The sequence below is a fragment of the Erpetoichthys calabaricus genome, chromosome 7 (assembly GCF_900747795.2).
Source record: "Erpetoichthys calabaricus chromosome 7, fErpCal1.3, whole genome shotgun sequence".
NCBI classification, from domain to species: domain Eukaryota; kingdom Metazoa; phylum Chordata; class Cladistia; order Polypteriformes; family Polypteridae; genus Erpetoichthys; species Erpetoichthys calabaricus.
Window position 1 is genome coordinate 14,357,699 of NC_041400.2, and position 9,805 is coordinate 14,367,503.

At 48.8% G+C, this 9,805-nt stretch overlaps 1 long non-coding RNA gene across 1 annotated transcript; it reads right to left on the reverse strand.

The window, feature by feature from the left end:
* Positions 1 to 3,184: 3,184 nt before the first annotated feature.
* Positions 3,185 to 6,367, reverse strand: LOC127528803 (uncharacterized). The gene is made up of 2 exons (XR_007935414.1): positions 6,272 to 6,367; positions 3,185 to 3,492 (listed from the first exon to the last, which is right to left on the reverse strand). It is a non-coding gene; the product is annotated as an uncharacterized LOC127528803 (long non-coding RNA).
* Between the last annotated feature and the right edge of the window lie 3,438 nt (positions 6,368 to 9,805).

Sequence of the window (9,805 nt, forward strand, 5' to 3'; positions counted from 1 at the left end):
TGCCCATGAATAGTGGCTTTCTCTGAGGAACTCGCATGGCTTTCTAATCTTTATCTAGTCTGAGAGAAACTTGAAAGATTTGGACTCGGTGTTGAATTCCAGGCCTGGGTAGAATTTTCTGTGACACTCTCGGGTGATGACACTTTTAACACTATAAGAATTAAATTAATACTGCCATTTTTTTGTGTGGTATGGATTCCTCCATTTTCTTTTGTATCTTTGGCTACAAAATGAGGAAAGAAGCAAGTGTAATGTTATTAAATTAAAATTTCATACTCTTACTGCTTATACCAAAAAGCAAGTAGGATGCCAGTCCACGCCAGGGCACACTCACATGTAATCGTCATGCACTTGCAGCCCAGCCATTCTGGAAAAACCAATCAACCTTTAGGAGATGAGAATAGGAGCGCCATGCCACATAATGTACTGTAAGTGATTAAACATATGAGAGTCAGTGAATGAAATAATAAAAGAATTATTCATTTTAAAGTGAAATGTGACAAAAAGCTTTTGGCATTTAAGAACAATAACCCAAAGATAAAAGAATCAGCAGTGACACTGCACTGTGAGGGGTGATTCTCAGGGGTGGACAGTCGATGAGATATTTACAGACGCTCACATGATTGAAATGTCTGTTATCGACTTGACAATGGGATATTAAATCGATCACATACCGCAGAGATGGTGAATGTATTGTTTTATTTTTTATTTTTTTTAATAGATCCTAAATGATTTTTCAGGATCATTTGATGACATGTTGCAAATGGCAGGGCTCATCGTGAGAGCTCTCCACCTATAGAGAACTCCCTGACGTGATTGTTCTGTGCTTTTAAGTTTTGTTTACTTCAGAATTCTATTCCACAACTGTTCGATAATATGAGGTCCGGCTAGAGGGAGGCATCTATTCATATTCATACTGTATAATCTGTTCCAATTCATGGCCTCCTCAAAAGAGGAGACCGCATCCCAGTGAAATACACAAAAGGTGTGCACAGCTGATAAATGATGGTCCCATTCTGTTTACGACTACCATAACTTCTTCCAGTCCTGGAATTAAGATATATTTAAGAGTATAAAAAGTGAAATTTTGATTATTGTTAAGTTTATGTAGCTAATAATAATAATAAGATCACCAGCCTAGTGAATGACCATTATGCTGGCAAAGCCAAGTACTCCATCCAAAATGAAGCCAGGACCATTATTAAGATGTACTTGAAAAAGACCAGTGCTCAGAATGTCAAGAACCAGCTCGAGTCCTAAATCGAGTGAAAGAAGATACAACTGGACAATTCTTCTGAAATCTCAACAGACCAATGGTCGATAAAGAAGTGACTATGGTATGGGTGTAATGTTCCACTTTCAAAGAAACAACAGAGAGTCTGATTGTCGTAGCCCAAGACCAGGCAATCAACACCACGTATCACCAGAAGAACATCCTGAAGCACTCAGTTGACAGCAAGTGCAGGATGTTCAACAAAGTGGAGGAGCACATGAGTCATATAGTCACTGGTTGTACAACACTCAGGCCATCTGAAAATACCTGCACACAAACCAAGGTGTCTGTGATTCCTCTGTTGGGTTTCTGTGCTCCATTAGATACGTCAGCTTGCTTCTACACTTCAGAGTCTGTATTCGTCATTGTTCAACATGAGGACAAGAGCTGTGCCAATGAAAGTCAAAGAAGCTTTTATGAGGCTGAAAAACAAGAATAAAACCATTAGAGACATTGGAAAAACCTTAGGATGACCGAAATCAACTGTCTGGAATATCACTGAGAAGAAAGAACACACTTGTGGGCTCAGTCATCACAAAAGGGCTGATAGGCCAAGGAAGACCTCCACTGCTGATGACAGAACAATCCTCAGTGTGGTCAAGAAATAAACCCAAATGCCTGTCTGACAGATCAGAAACAGTTCTCAGGAGGCAGACGTAGATGTGCCAGAGATGACTATCAGCAGAAGACTTCATGAACAAAAATATAGAGGCCACACAGTAAGATGCAGACCACTAGTTAGCAAAAAAAAACAGAATAGCCAGATTACATTTTGTGAAAAAGGACTTTAAAGAGTCCATGGGATACGCACGACAGAGCAATGCCCGCCAACTCACAGAGCCCCACCCACCAACTCTTAAGACCAAGGGATACGCACGGCAGAGCCCAGCCCGCCAACTCTAACCCTCCTCTCGCGTCATGGGATACGCACGACCGCGTCCACCCTCACAAACTGTTTTACACGCTGCATACAGCGATTCCCATCCGCAACAAACATGCTTCTTCTTAGATGGTCCTGCAGGAACAGGGAAAACCTTTGTCTACAAAAATCTGATTCATACCATACTAAGAGCATAGTGTTTTTGTTGGCTTGCCCGCCTGCCCGCCCGCATGACTGTTACCAGCATTCACCGCAATGTACTGGAGTGTAAAACTATCGAAGCTGCTACCTCACAAACTGTCCTTATTCTGCAGATTTGCCTGACCCCATCAGATTCAAATTTGCCTTTTAGTTTAACACGCAGACAATTTCCTGTTAGATTGGCTTTTGCAATGACAATTAATAAGGCACAGGGCCAAACTTTCAAAAAGACATGCCTCTCTCTGCCAACTCTAAGACCATGGGATACGCATGACAGAGCCCCACTCGCCAACTCTAACCCTCCTCCCGCGTCATGGGATATGCATGACAGAGCCCCACCCACCAACTCTAACCCTCCTCCCGCATCCACCCTCGCTCTTGAGGCATGCGCACTGCCTGCTCATGTGCCCGTACGCAACACCTCACCAAACACCACCTCAGTCGCTTTCGTCTCTACTACAGTCCACATGCACCTCTGAGCCACGTTGACTTTTCATTGTTCTTTTCAGTTCCGGCTGCTTTTCTATATATAATCCACCAAGTCGCCCGACCATGGGATACACACGCACGAAAGATAGAGCCCCACCCGCCAACTCTAACCCTCCTCCCGCGTCCACCCTCGCTCTCGAGGCATAAGCAGGCAGTGTGCATGGGGTATGCACAACAGAGCGTTGTTCTTAGTCACGGAAGCATAGTCATACAGTCTGCTCAACAATACGCTGACTACATGAATACGTCCGGAGTTTATGGTGGCGAGGCAGAAATTGTGGCAATGTCCCAAATGCTTCCAGCTACTATCACCATTCATTTCCGAGATATCCCTGACCCCATCAGATTCAAATTTGCCTTTTACTTTTACATGCAGACAATTTCCTGTTAGATTGGCTTTTGCAATGACAATTAATAAGGCACAGGGCCAAACTTTCAAAAAGATATGCCTCTATCTGCCAACTCTAAGACCATGGGATACGCACGACAGAACCCCACTCGCCAACTCTAAACCTCCTCCCGCGTCATGGGATACGCATGACAGAGCCCCGCCCACCAACTCTAACCCTCCTCCCGCATCCACCCTCGCTCTTGAGGCATGCGCACTGCCTGCTCATGTGCCCGTATGCAACACCTCACCAAACACCGCCTCAGTCGCTTTCGTCTCTGCTACAGTCCACATGCACCTCTGAGTCACGTTGACTTTTAATTGTTCTTTTCGGTTCCGGCTGCTTTTCTATATATAATCCACTAAGTCGCCCGACCATGGGATACGCACGCAAGACAGAGCCCCGCCCACCAACTCTAACCCTCCTCCCGTGTCATGGGATATGCACGACAGAGCCCCACTCGCCAACTCTAACCCTCCTCCCGCGTCATGGGATATGCATGACAGAGCCCCACTCGCCAACTCTAACCCTCCTCCCGCGTCATGGGATATGCATGACAGAGCCCCACCCACCAACTCTAACCCTCCTCCCGCATCCACCCTCGCTCTTGAGGCATGCGCACTGCCTGCTCATGTGCCCGTACGCAACACCTCACCAAACACCACCTCAGTCGCTTTCGTCTCTGCTACAGTCCACATGCACCTCTGAGTCACGTTGACTTTTAATTGTTCTTTTCGGTTCCGGCTGCTTTTCTATATATAATCCACTAAGTCGCCCGACCATGGGATACGCACGCAAGACAGAGCCCCGCCCACCAACTCTAACCCTCCTCCCGTGTCATGGGATATGCACGACAGAGCCCCACTCGCCAACTGTAACCCTCCTCCCGCGTCATGGGATATGCACGACAGAGCCCCGCCCACCAACTCTAACCCTCCTCCCGCATCCACCCTCGCTCTTGAGGCATGCGCACTGCCTGCTCATGTGCCCGTACGCAACACCTCACCAAACACCACCTCAGTCGCTTTCGTCTCTGCTACAGTCCACATGCACCTCTGAGCCACGTTGACTTTTAATTGTTCTTTTCAGTTCCGGCTGCTTTTCTATATATAATCCACTAAGTCGCCCAACCATGGGATACGCACGCACGCAAGACAGAGCCCCGCCCGCCAACTCTAACACTCCTCCTGCATCATGGGATACGCACAACAGAGCCCCACCTGCCAACTCTAACCCTCCTCCCATGTCATGGGATACGCACGACAGAGCCCCACTCTCCAACTCTAACCCTCCTCCTGCGTCCACCCTCGCTCTCGAGGCATGAGCAGGCAGTGTGCATGGGGTACGCACGACAGAACGTTGTTCTTAGTCACGGAAGCATAGTCATACAGTCTGCTCAACAATACGCTGACTACATGAATACGTCCGGAGTTTATGGTGGCGAGGCAGAAATTGTGGCAATGTCCCAAATGCTTCCAGCTACTATCACCATTCACTTCCGAGATATCCCTGACCCCATCAGATTCAAATTTGCCTTTTACTTTTACATGCAGACAATTTCCTGTTAGATTGGCTTTTGCAATGACAATTAATAAGGCACAGGGCCAAACTTTCAAAAAGATATGCCTCTATCTGCCAACTCTAAGACCATGGGATACGCACGACAGAACCCCACTCGCCAACTCTAAACCTCCTCCCGCGTCATGGGATACGCATGACAGAGCCCCACTCGCCAACTCTAACCCTCCTCCCGCGTCATGGGATATGCATGACAGAGCCCCGCCCACCAACTCTAACCCTCCTCCTGCATCCACCTCGCTCTTGAGGCATGCGCACTGCCTGCTCATGTGCCCGTACGCAACACCTCACCAAACACCGCCTCAGTCGCTTTCGTCTCTGCTACAGTCCACATGCACCTCTGAGTCACGTTGACTTTTAATTGTTCTTTTCGGTTCCGGCTGCTTTTCTATATATAATCCACTAAGTCGCCCGACCATGGGATACGCACGCAAGACAGAGCCCCGCCCACCAACTCTAACCCTCCTCCCGTGTCATGGGATATGCACGACAGAGCCCCACTCGCCAACTCTAACCCTCCTCCCGCGTCATGGGATATGCATGACAGAGCCCCACTCGCCAACTCTAACCCTCCTCCCGCGTCATGGGATATGCATGACAGAGCCCCACCCACCAACTCTAACCCTCCTCCCGCATCCACCCTCGCTCTTGAGGCATGCGCACTGCCTGCTCATGTGCCCGTACGCAACACCTCACCAAACACCACCTCAGTCGCTTTCGTCTCTGCTACAGTCCACATGCACCTCTGAGTCACGTTGACTTTTAATTGTTCTTTTCGGTTCCGGCTGCTTTTCTATATATAATCCACTAAGTCGCCCGACCATGGGATACGCACGCAAGACAGAGCCCCGCCCACCAACTCTAACCCTCCTCCCGTGTCATGGGATATGCACGACAGAGCCCCACTCGCCAACTGTAACCCTCCTCCCGCGTCATGGAATACGCATGACAGAGCCCCACCCACCAACTCTAACCCTGCTCCCGCGTCATGGGATATGCATGACAGAGCCCCGCCCACCAACTCTAACCCTCCTCCTTCATCCACCTCGCTCTTGAGGCATGCGCACTGCCTGCTCATGTGCCCGTACGCAACACCTCACCAAACACCGCCTCAGTCGCTTTCGTCTCTGCTACAGTCCACATGCACCTCTGAGTCACGTTGACTTTTAATTGTTCTTTTCGGTTCCGGCTGCTTTTCTATATATAATCCACTAAGTCGCCCGACCATGGGATACGCACGCAAGACAGAGCCCCGCCCACCAACTCTAACCCTCCTCCCGTGTCATGGGATATGCATGACAGAGCCCCACTCGCCAACCCTAACCCTCCTCCCGCGTCATGGAATACGCATGACAGAGCCCCACCCACCAACTCTAACCCTCCTCCCGCATCCACCCTCGCTCTCGAGGCATGCGCACTGCCTGCTCATGTGCCCGTACGCAACACCTCACCAAACACCACCTCAGTCGCTTTCGTCTCTGCTACAGTCCACATGCACCTCTGAGCCACGTTGACTTTTAATTGTTCTTTTCGGTTCCGGCTGCTTTTCTATATATAATCCACTAAGTCGCCCGACCATGGGATACGCACGCACGCACGCAAGACAGAGCCCCGCCCGCCAACTCTAACACTCCTCCTGCGTCATGGGATACGCACGACAGAGCCCCACTCGCCAACTCTAACCCTCCTCCTGCGTCCACCCTCGCTCTCGAGGCATGAGCAGGCAGTGTGCATGGGGTACGCATGACAGAGCGTTGTTCTTAGTCACGGAAGCATAGTCATACAGTCTGCTCAACAATACGCTGACTACATGAATACGTCCGGAGTTTATGGTGGTGAGGCAGAAATTGTGGCAATGTCCCAAATGCTTCCAGCTACTATCACCATTCACTTCCAAGATATCCCTGACCCCATCAGATTCAAATTTGCCTTTTACTTTTACATGCAGACAATTTCCTGTTAGATTGGCCTTTGCAATGACAATTAATAAGGCACAGGGCCAAACTTTCAAAAAGATATGCCTCTATCTGCCAAAACCAGTTTTCAGTCACGGACAATTATATGTTGCTCTCTCCAGAGTTCCTTCTTTTCATTCACTCACAGTCGTATCCTCAAACCCACCCCATTTGGACAACTGTGTCTCTCAGGAAGTGTTCACCCATCAATAAATAATTATGCGGCGTATGCTACGCCGCGGGTTGGCTAGTGTGATATAATCTACTGTTAAATTCTGCTCCATACTTGTACATTTTTTTTTTTTTTACTGTATTGAGGATTTGTTCTGTTCTGTGTATTGTATTGTATTGACCCCCTTTTTCTTTTTGACACCCACTGCACGCCCAACCTACCTGGAAAGGGGTCTCTCTTTGAACTGCCTTTCCCAAGGTTTCTTCCATTTTTTCCCTACAAGGGTGTTTTGGGAGTTTTTCCTTGTCTTCTTAAGAGAGTCAATGCTGGGGGGCTGTCAAGAGGCAGGGCCTGTAAATCCCATTGTTGCACTTCCTGTGTGATTTTGGGCTATACAAAAATAAATTGTATTGTATTGTACTGTATCCTGGTGATGTCTATGAATCACAAACTTCAAGCATGCAAAGGATGTGCAATAAAGTCCTAAATAGACCTGCCATTGCTACTGTATGTTCCAAACATTAGGGAGGGAGCATGTAGAAAAGGTGTTGTGTACAAAATATATGCAGATCCCTCTAAATGAACTTTAATTACATCTGAATTGCTTGATTTGTGATTTTAAACTGTGGAGCAGAAGGGCAAATCAAGGAAAAAATGTGTCTTTATCCCAAACATTATGGAGGGCACTGTAGATACATATAGAATGCGTCGACTCCAAACAGGCCGAAGCGAGGCACTGCGCCACCTTGTCCTCTTTAATAAAATCCCTGTGTGCGTCCAGGTGTTCGTGTGTGTGTGTCTTCTGGTGAAGTGCGCATGCGTGGGGCACGGTGCGATGCACAATATTACTGTCAGAGAAAATTGCAGGCGTTTTATGGAAATACAAACCAGTAGTACTGCGAGAGGAAATTAAAGGTACACAATACAGTGACGCATATTACAGCCAACCTCACGCACAAGCTCAGGCTCCTTCCCCTTCAGAGAGGTGACATTCCACGTCCCAAGAGCCAGCTTCTGTAGCCGAGGATCGGACTGCCAAGGTCCCCGCCTTCGGCCACCACCCAACTCACACTGCACCCGACCTCCTTGGCCCCTCCCATAGGTGGTGAGTCCATGGGAAGGGGGACCCACGTTGCATCTTCGGGCTGTGCCCAGCCGAGCCCCATGGGTGCAAGCCCGGCCACCAGGCGCTCGCCATCGAGCCCCACCTCCAGGCCTGGCTCCAGAGGGGGGCCCCAGTGACCCGCGTCCGGGCGAGGGAAAACGCCGTCCAAATTTTTTATTCGTCATAGGAGGTTTGTATAACCGCTCTTTGTCTCATCCCTCACCTAGGACCAGTTTGCCTTGGGTGGCCCTACCAGGGGCATAAAGCCCCGGACAACAGAGCTCCTAGGATCATTGGGACACGCAAACCCCTCCACCACGGTAAGGTGCCGGTTCGAGGAGGGGATCATGGTCCTCAGCCGGAAAAGGGTGGAGTGCCCTCTCAGGGTTGGGAGCGAGATCCTGCCTCAAGTGGAGGAGTTCAAGTATCTCGGGGTCTTGTTCACGAGTGAGGGAAGAATGGAGCGTGAGATCGACAGGCGGATCGGTGCGGCGTCCGCAATGATGCAGGCTCTGCATCGGTCTGTCGTGGTGAAAAAGGAGTTGAGCCATAAGGCAAAACTCTCAATTTACCGGTCGATCTATGTTCCTACCCTCACCTATGGTCATGAGCTATGGGTAGTGACCGAAAGAACGAGATCGCGAATACAAGCGGCTGAAATGAGTTTCCTCCGCAGGGTGTCTGGGCTTTCCCTTAAAGATAGGGTGAGAAACTCAGTCATCCTGGAGGGGCTCAGAGTAGAGCCGCTGCTCCTCCGCATCGAGAGGAGTCAGATGAGGTGGCTCGGGCATCTGATCAGGATGCCTCCTGGACGCCTCCCTGGTGAGGTGTTCCGGGCACGTCCAACCGGGAGGAGGCCCCGGGGAAGACCCAGGACACACTGGAGGGACTATGTCTCCCGGCTGGCCTGGGAACGCCTCGGGATTCTCCCGGAAGAGCTAGAAGAAGTGGCCGGGGAGAGGGAAGTCTGGGCATCTCTGCTCAAGCTGCTGCCCCCGCGACCCGACCTCGGATAAGCGGGAGACAATGGATGGATGGATGGATATTACAGCCACATACAAGCCAGTATTACTGTCAGAGAAAATTAAAGGCATATTACAGACGCACACGCCTGTATTATCGCCAGAGAAAATTAAAGGTATATTACGGACGTACAAGACAGGATTACTGTCACAGAAAATTAAAGACACACAATACACGGCAGCAGCCCACGAAGAACGGTCAGCTCAGCAAGTAAACATCAACAAAACAAAGGCTAAAAGAAAGAAAAATATGACCAACAAACAGAATGAGGTCAAAGTCCCTTGCCATTTAATATAGACTGTTCCTACTAATGTTTATGCACTACTGTTCTAGCGTCTGTTATTGTAACGGGCTTAATGACTAGTTAGGTAATAAATGACTAAAAGGTGTTCCAATGATTGCTTTGTTACCACACTTGTTACATATTATGTTGCTCTGCCAAAAACACACAATAACAGATATGTTCAAAACATGCAGTTACAGTGCTGAACAAATATATCCCCTCATTTATTATCCAAACCCGCTTATTCCATGACAAGGTCATGCCCTGTCCAGCTTTGGCTCCTTCCTCATGCCCCCATCACTGCTGAATAAATAATATCATTTAACATAATTTATTACACGTAGAACAGCGAGATTCACTAGCGACGAGGGAGCAGCCGTGGCATGTCAGACGATTTGCTATGACTCTTTACAGGATCTGTGCTTATAAATCTTTTGCCGTCCTTTAAAAGTAAACC